The sequence below is a fragment of the Panthera pardus genome, unplaced genomic scaffold (genome assembly GCF_024362965.1).
Source record: "Panthera pardus isolate Hobbes unplaced genomic scaffold, ASM2436296v1 HiC_scaffold_27, whole genome shotgun sequence".
Lineage (NCBI taxonomy): Eukaryota > Metazoa > Chordata > Mammalia > Carnivora > Felidae > Panthera > Panthera pardus.
Genome location: NW_026526843.1, coordinates 115,076,129 through 115,084,440, shown reverse-complemented (window position 1 = coordinate 115,084,440; position 8,312 = coordinate 115,076,129). Strand labels below are relative to the sequence as shown.

Below are 8,312 nucleotides of genomic sequence, written 5' to 3'. Positions count from 1 at the left end.
GTTTGTCTGACATCAGTGTTGATCCTTGATTACTGAAAGTACCAGGTGGAGTTTGTGTGCCTGTCATGACAGAGTAACCAGACTGTTTCCAGCTACTGGCTAACACAAGTCGTTTCCTCTAACGTAGATTTCATAATGTCTTGACAGCCACCTGAAAAAGACATCGCTGTGCACTTAACATTGATGTTAATGGCAGACGTGGCTGTTATGTCCGCAGGTAAGTGACGATGTGGGCCTCAACCCCAGCAGAGGCCGTCTGATCTCCAGATAGCTAGGTAATGACGATGGTGTCTCTTAGCGTTGGGACCCTGATTTCTTTGCAAGTATTCAGGTACGATTTGATAGTCCTTACTGATTCTAGAAACCATGAGTGTTTACCGGTTATATTTTAGAAAAGACTTCTGCTTAGCCTTGTGAGTGTTGAGAGATTGCCATATCCGTGTAATTAACATATGCCCTCAACCACAGCAATAACCGTGACAATTTTGCAGGTGTCCTGTGAAGACATATTGTCCTAACTGGTGAAGATTTTGACCTTGGAGGACTGAATGTATTCAGGTAGAGCTGATATGTCTCATGAGGAGAAAGTGACCAAGGTTATTGCAGGTGTCCTGGTAGAACAAGTTGTGTCCCTTTACACATGTGTTGTATTGTGTTTTTTAGGTGCCTGTGAATGAGTTCAGTGCACCTGACAAGGGTCATCAAGGCGGGGACATTTCTGGCCTTCAGGTATATGATGAGGTGTATCTTCACTGTATCAGACCCTCTGATCTTCATGAATCTATTGGTGCTAAGTTTTGTTAATTGCTTGAACTTGTTTACCATGTGGGTTATGTGAAGCATTCTGGGAGAAATGATAGTATTTTTACCAAGTCTAGCAAACATACTATCCCACCATTTTATATTTTAGAGGAAATTTACATTTAACCATGTGAATATTTAGTGATTCATGGCTATTCACGTAACAATCATGGAGTTGTGGGTCACAGGCGTTACCATGGTATTCTGGTAGGGGAGCGATGAAGACATAATGGCATCTGACAGTGGCCTAGACCTTGGCGTACTGCAAGACCCCAGGTAGGTTTGATGGGTCCTACAGTGATGGAAGCGTACACAGATACTTCCCATGTCCTAGTAGAGGGAGTCATACATGGACCCATTTACCATACGTGGTTTTCACTGATCTTAGCCAAGACGCTGAGGAGTGATGTCACAATGAGTTTTTCCAGGTCTGTCCAGAAATCACAGTGAGCCTCATAATGACCACACCTAGGACTGTGCATTTCCAGGTGAGTGATAACGTGGGCCTTCACCCTGGAAACAACCTAGCCATCTGATAAGTGGATAAGTGTGGATGGATTTCCCAAGTTGTTGTTAGTATGCTTTTGTCTTTGTTTTCTTTTTGACAGGTATTCGGGTAAGGAATGACACGGTCCCCACAAATGGTAGGATGCATGCTAGTAAGTATTTTAAAGTTTAGATAGAATGTGTGTTTAGCCCTAGTGGTGACAGAGGGATACACAGGTGTGCAAGTCCCTTATCCTACGGGGCCACAGCACAGTCATGAGCCTGAAATTTTATAGGTACTCAGGAGATGATGGTTTCTCTAACAGCGGAGTTGACCTTGAAGTTCTAGTTCGGCCAAGGTCCAAAGTGTTGATGATTGCTCTAATGATGGCAATAAGTTACATGTCAGTTGTGTTTTTTCAGGTCATGGTACTCAGTCATGTTACAGTGACCCTGGTTATGCTCTTTCATGGGACCCTGCTAGTCACCTGGTATGTGGTTATTGTGGATGTGGCAGTGTAGTTGAGATCACCTGTTCTTGAGATGTGTAGGTAAGTGAGGAGGGTGTCCCACACACTAACCACAGGGTTAACATGTTCTCTCTGCAGATAACTTGTTTTTAAAGTCTTTGTGTTGCACCCATATGAGATGATGTCACATTAACTGATTAGACCTCCCTATTTTCAGATGTGTATGTAATTAATGATGTTTTGAATACTCGTACATTACACAAGCTTTTGGCTTTATGCAGTAGTTTAATTTGTAAACACCGTATTCTTGCAGGAGTCCTGATAAAACATGATGGTCTCTCTGATAAAAGTGTCGACCCAAATTAAAGGAATCATCAAAGTAGAGTTGATGTGTTCCATAATAATGGAAGTAAAAAGGATTATTAGCAGGTGTTCTGGTAGAACAGTTTGTACTTAAACAGACTTTTCCTATGTGTTTGTTCAAGTTCTTGTGAAGAAAACCCAGTGAACCTCACGGTATTCACTGATGGAAGCTTGCTCTTAACCTGGTAAGTGATGAAGTGGGTTCCACCACCATCCAGACCACGTGATCTTCCATAGGAAGGTGGGTGAGGGTTTTGTCCCTGACATTTGTGTTACCGTGTTTGTTTGCAGGTATCCTGTTAAGGCCTTCGCTACTGTGCAGGTATGAGATGAGGTGACATTGACTTAGACATTATTTTCAGAGTGCTGTGTGACTAACGATATTATTCAGGCTCTTACATAACTTAGTGTTAGACATGTAGGCAGTTAAGACATTCAGTTGTCGCTAACAATCATAGTGTGCATGAGAATTTTCTTGTTTAGAGAGAATGTGTTCTGGACTGATAGGGGGACTTTCAGACATCCAGGGAATTCATCATATTGTCCATCACTGTGTTATTAACGATAGCCATTTTGCAGGTGTTCCTTCAAGAGAGGAAGGTGGCTCCTGCTGCGGCTGACCTCAGAGTTTTGCAAGTGTTCAGGTATTATTGTTGGGTGCTGAAATGATAGAAATGACCAAGGCAATTTGGAGGTGTAGAGGTAGAATGATACATGGACCAGACACTTTTTTCACGATGTGTTTTTCGAGTCATGTCAAGACCTCACTGTGAGCTTACCAATGATAACATGGGATGTTGCTGTTACCAAGGTAAGTGATGTGGGCCTAATCCATAGCACAGATGTGTGCTGGTGGAATTCATGTGTTCCATAATAATGGAAGGGAACAAGTTCACGTGCAGGTGTCTTGAGAGAACGCATTGTATATTAAACACATTTCCGTGTGTTTCCTCAGGTTCCTGGTAAGAAAACAGGGTGAACTGAAAATGGTTCACATACCCTTGCTAGTAAGCAGGTAAGTGTCAAAGTGAATCCGACTACAATGAAGACCATGTGACCTTGAGTAGGTAAGCGAGGGTGATAACCCTAACATTGGTGTTAATGTGGCTTATTTTTTTATTTTTGTCGGTATCAGGTTAGTATCTTTGCTAGTATGCGGGTATGAGATGGTGTGATATTAACTGATTAAAGACCTTTGTTTTAAAGATTTTATTTTTAAGTAATTTCTGCACCCTCCATGGGGCTCAAACTCACAACTGTAAGATCCAGAGTCACATGCTCCACTGACTGAGTCAGGCAGGTACCCCTAAAGACATTTCTATATTCAGGTATCTACATAATTTATCACTTCAAGTCTCTTCAGTTTACTTTCTTTATGGAATGTATTCAGTTAAGAGTTTACTGTGTCCCTTATAATGCTGGTAGCAATACGATTTTTTTGTGTTCTTGTTTGGAAATAAGATCACTTAACATAGCAGTTACAAATTTGCAGATATCCTGGAAGTTTCTCATATTGTCCTTCGCTACTTTATTGACTATGGAATTAGTATAAGTAATTTGAAGAGACGAAGGTGTGTCTTCCTAGAGATTGACCTTGGAGTTCTGCAAGGATCCATGGGTCCTGAAATGATACAGTGACCAAGGGAATGTGCAGGTGTAGTGGTAGAATGAGACGCACCCAAAATATTTTTTGCAACGTTTTTCTTTTTTCAGACTCGTATCATTGAATCACACTGAGCCTATTGATGATAGCTAACATAAGACATTGCTAATGTCACAGTAGAGATGATGTAGGCCTTAGCCACAGCACCGACCATCTGATCTTCAGACTGCTAGGTAAGTGCTGATGGTGTCCCTAACACTTGTCGTTACCATGAATTCTCTGCAGGTATTCAGGTAGGAAATGACAGATTGCTTACTAATTCTCAAAACCATGGGTTTTCGGTGTTTAGAGAAAATTCTTGTTTAACTCTAATGAAGGATTGCACATATCAGGTGTTTGTCAGTATGTCTCAACCACAGTAGTGATGGTGGAAATTTTGCAGGTGCTCCGTAGAAGTTGTGTTACCTGACAATAGTCTTGACCTTGGAGTCCTACAGCTATTCGAGCAGAGGTAATGCTTCCATAATGATGGAAGTGACCCAGATTATTTATTGGTGTCCTGGTAGAACAAGCTGTGTCCTTTCACACACGTATCGTAATGTGTTTTCCAGGTTTCCTGTCAAGAGATTATGATGAAACTCGCACTAGTGATTCTCTGGGGACATTTCTGTTCCCCAGACAAGTGGTGATGTTCACCTTCGCCATTTCAAACCATCTGATCTTCTCCCATCTGGATGAATGTTATCGATGGACTAAACTTGCTTAGCACATGTGTTTTGGTTTTTTTTTTAATAATCAGGTGAGAAATGACAGCATTTTACCAGTTACTGAAATCGTGCTGTTCTAGTGTTTTCTATTTCAGAGAAAATGTATGTTTACTTATTTGAGTGTTAGGTGAATTCGGATGTGAATAGCCATAATCATGGAGTTGTGTGGTATAGTAGTAACTTTGATGTTTTTCCACGTGAATAGGGAAGAGGTGATTGTGTGTCTGTCTTCGGCATACACCTTGAAGGACTGCAACAATCCAGGAAGAGTTGACGGGTCCTGCGCTGATGGCAATGAACAAGATGATGTGCAGTGGCCTAGTAGAAGAGGAGACACATTTTTCACGAAGTGTTTTTTAATTACCATCAAGTGATCATGGTAAATTTCCAACTAGTCATTGATGGGACTTAGTTTATATTCAGGTACGTGATGATATGGGCCTTAAGCACCCTACAGATGGATTTTCAGGTATTTAGGTGAGGGTAGACGGTCTACCTAACTGTTCTGTTGCCATGTTTCTATGCAGGTATTCACATCAAAGATGATACTGTCCATTACCAGTAAGTATGAGCCCTTATTCATTTTTTTTTTAAATTTAGATATAATGTGTATTTAACCTCAGTAGTGATAAAGGGACGTGCATTTCCGGGGAACTTCTCCTGTTGCACATCTCCTCGGCCATGAGATTTCTCTTCCCTTGCTAGAAGAGATTTTAGTGCGTTTAACAATGGTGTTGAGCTCAAGTTCTACCAAGACCCATGTCGTGTTCTGTTTTCCCTGATGACGGACGTGACCCAGGTTATTTGTAAATAAACTATTTCTTTTTGCAGGTTAACAAGTTGTATCCTGCCACTTGCTTGTTATAAGTATGTTTCTTAAGATTCTAGCAGTCCTGACACCACAGTGATAGACAGTGGTCGTCAGTAGGAACTTTCCGGTAAGCAGCTATGTGATATTGTGGATGTCACCAATTAGTGGAGATCAACTGTTCTTCAGATAGGTAAGTGAAGATGGTGTCCCAAACACTGACCACAGCGTTAACATATCTTTTCTGCAAGTATCATGTTAAAGTTTTGCTGTTGCACAGGCATGAGATGATGTCCCATCAATTCATTAGACATCCCTATTTTCCAATATGCATGTGATTATTGATATTTGAATACTCTTCCGTTACACATACTTCTGGCTTATATGCAGTAGTTTAATTTGTCCCTAATAATCCTGGTAAAAACGATATTTCGCTCTATACTTGATCAGGGATTGTGTTTCCTACACTCCCCCTGATGAGAGGTTCTGCACGTATCCAGATGATCTATCATATTGTCCGTCTTCATAATCCTGAATGTGGAAATTTTACACGTATCTCTTTAAGGGAAGAAGGTATTTCCCACCAGGGTTTAGTCCTGGACTTCTGCAAGTATGCAGCTAGTGGTGATGCATCTCAAAATGATGCACTTGACCAATGGAATCTGCAGTCGATCGCATAGAAGAAAGTATGTGCTGAACGTATTTTCCACAATGTGTTTTTCAGGTTTATGTGAAGCTCTCCTGATTGATAGGCTCAGCTATCGTATTTAGTGAGGCATATGGAAGTATCTAGATTAGTGGTGATGTGGGCCTAAACCACAGCACAGATCATCTGATCCTAATATGTAGGTAAGTGATTGTGTCCCTAACACTTCTGTTACTATGATTTTGTTGCTGGTGTTCCGCCAAGAGATGATAGAGTCCTTACCATGTCTAAGTGACCATGACGTTACCCTTTTTAAATTTTGGAGACAACTTACATTTAATCCTGTGAGTCTTGACATTTGAATGTATCCCTAATTGTCAAGGAGTTTCCATGCCAAGTTAAACACCATATTGTTGCAGGAGTCCATGATGGTCTCTCTGACAAAAGTGTTGACCCAGATTAATGGAAGCATCAAAGTAGACTTGATGTGTTCCATAATAATGGAAGTGAAAAGGATTATTAGCAGGTGTTCTGGTAGAAGAGTTGAGTACTTAAACATATTTTTCGTATGTGTTTCTTCAGATGCTTGTCAAGAAAACCTAGTGAACCTCACCGTATTCACTGATGGAAGCTTGCTCTTGACCTGGTAAGTGATAGAGTGGGTTCTACCACCGCCCAGACCATGTGATCTTCCATAGGAAGGTCGCTGAGGGTGATGTCCCTGACATTTGTGTTACCATGTTTCTTTGCAAGTATCCCGTTAAGGTCTTTGCTACTAAACGGTACAAGATGATGTGACATTTTCTTATTAGAGACATTCTCATTTTCAGGTATTTACATTATTAATGTTCATGACTCTTACATTTATCTTAATTTTTGGCATGTATTCTGTTAAGAAATTAATACATCCCTAAGAACACTGGAAGAATGTAATTTTCTGTGTTCCTGTTTGGGGATACTGTGTATTTAATACTTGTACTGATAGAATGATGTAGGTATTCTATTACATAGTCTATCATAGCATTATTGACCATGGAGTTTTTCCAAGTATCCATCAAGAGGAGAAGGTAGGTCCTCCTCACTTTTTAACCTGAGAGTTTGACAAGTAACCGAGACAAATTTCAAGTGTAGAGGGAAAAGGATTCACTCTCTACAACGTGGCGTTCAGGTTCTTGTCAGAACATTCCGGTAAGGTAAGCCTATTATTGGTAGCTAACGTGGGACATTGCCAATGTCAAGGTTAGTGACAAAGTGGGCCTAACCCACAGTACATGCCATCTGTCGTATACCTAAGGAAGTCCTAGCTTGCCTAAGCTTTTTGTTGCCCTATTTCTCTTGCTTGCCATTTGTCTGTTAGTTTAGGTATTTAGTTTAGAAATGCGACTATCCTTATCAATACTCGTAACCACGTACCTTCCTTTTTTTTAGAGAAAATGTATGTTTAACCCTGTGAGTTTTGAGTGATTTATGGGTGTCCACCTAATGATTATGGAGTTCCCTGTTCCAGTAGTAACCCTGTGTCCCTTGACAGCAGTTAGGAGGTGAGGGTGTTTTTAACAGTGGCGTAGACCTTGGACAACTGCAAGTATCCAGGGAGAGATGAGGTATCTCATGAGGGTGAAAAGGACGGAGGTCATTTGCAGGTGTTCCGGTGGACAATATGTGTCCATCTGCCCACGTATCACAATGTGGTTTTCAGGTTCCCATCAAGAGTTCATGGTGAACTTCCTAATGGTTTTTACCAGCGACATCCTTGTCTTGCAGTAAGTGGTGATGTGCCTGAAGCATCCCCACCGACCTTCTGTCTTGAGATGTCGAGGTAAGTGACGATAATATCACTAACACTTGTGTGACCACAGTTTTGTTTGTTTTTTGTGTGTGTGTGTATAAAAATAGTACCTCAGGCAAGGCTAGTAAGCATTATTAGCTCTCACAGGCTTAAGAGTTTAGGGGCACCTAGCCCATCCGTGGAGCATGTGACTCTTGATCTTGGGTTGTGAGTTCAAGCCCCCCCGTGGGCCTAGAGCTTACTTAAAAATAAATAAATACGTAAGAGCTTATGTTTAATGTGTGTTGAACATAAATAGTGACCGAGATCTATGCAGGTAAGTTAGCCAGGCTTCATACCACAGTATTGACCATAAGACTTTTCCAGGTGGTCAGTCAAGAGGTAATGGTGTCTCTAATATCCATGTAGACCATGAAGTTCTGCCAGGATCCAGGTAATGTTGATGGTTCCCACAATGAGGAAATTGACTAAAATTCTTTACAGGCCCCCTGGCAGAACACGTTGTTGCCTTACACACATTTTTGACACCTCTTTTTTTAGGTTCCTGTCAAGAAATCACTGTGAACGTAATAATGGTCA

General features: G+C 41.0%; 2 long non-coding RNA genes across 2 annotated transcripts; both read left to right on the top strand.

Annotated features, from left to right (window-relative positions):
* Positions 1 to 3,720: 3,720 nt before the first annotated feature.
* LOC109248366 (uncharacterized) lies at positions 3,721 to 4,516 on the top strand. Its single transcript, XR_002072016.2, has 3 exons — positions 3,721 to 3,956; positions 4,166 to 4,234; positions 4,335 to 4,516. It is a non-coding gene; the product is annotated as an uncharacterized LOC109248366 (long non-coding RNA).
* A 185-nt stretch (positions 4,517 to 4,701) lies between these two features.
* Positions 4,702 to 5,446, top strand: LOC109248367 (uncharacterized). The gene is made up of 3 exons (XR_002072017.2): positions 4,702 to 4,913; positions 5,018 to 5,051; positions 5,322 to 5,446. It is a non-coding gene; the product is annotated as an uncharacterized LOC109248367 (long non-coding RNA).
* The last annotated feature ends 2,866 nt before the right edge of the window (positions 5,447 to 8,312 follow it).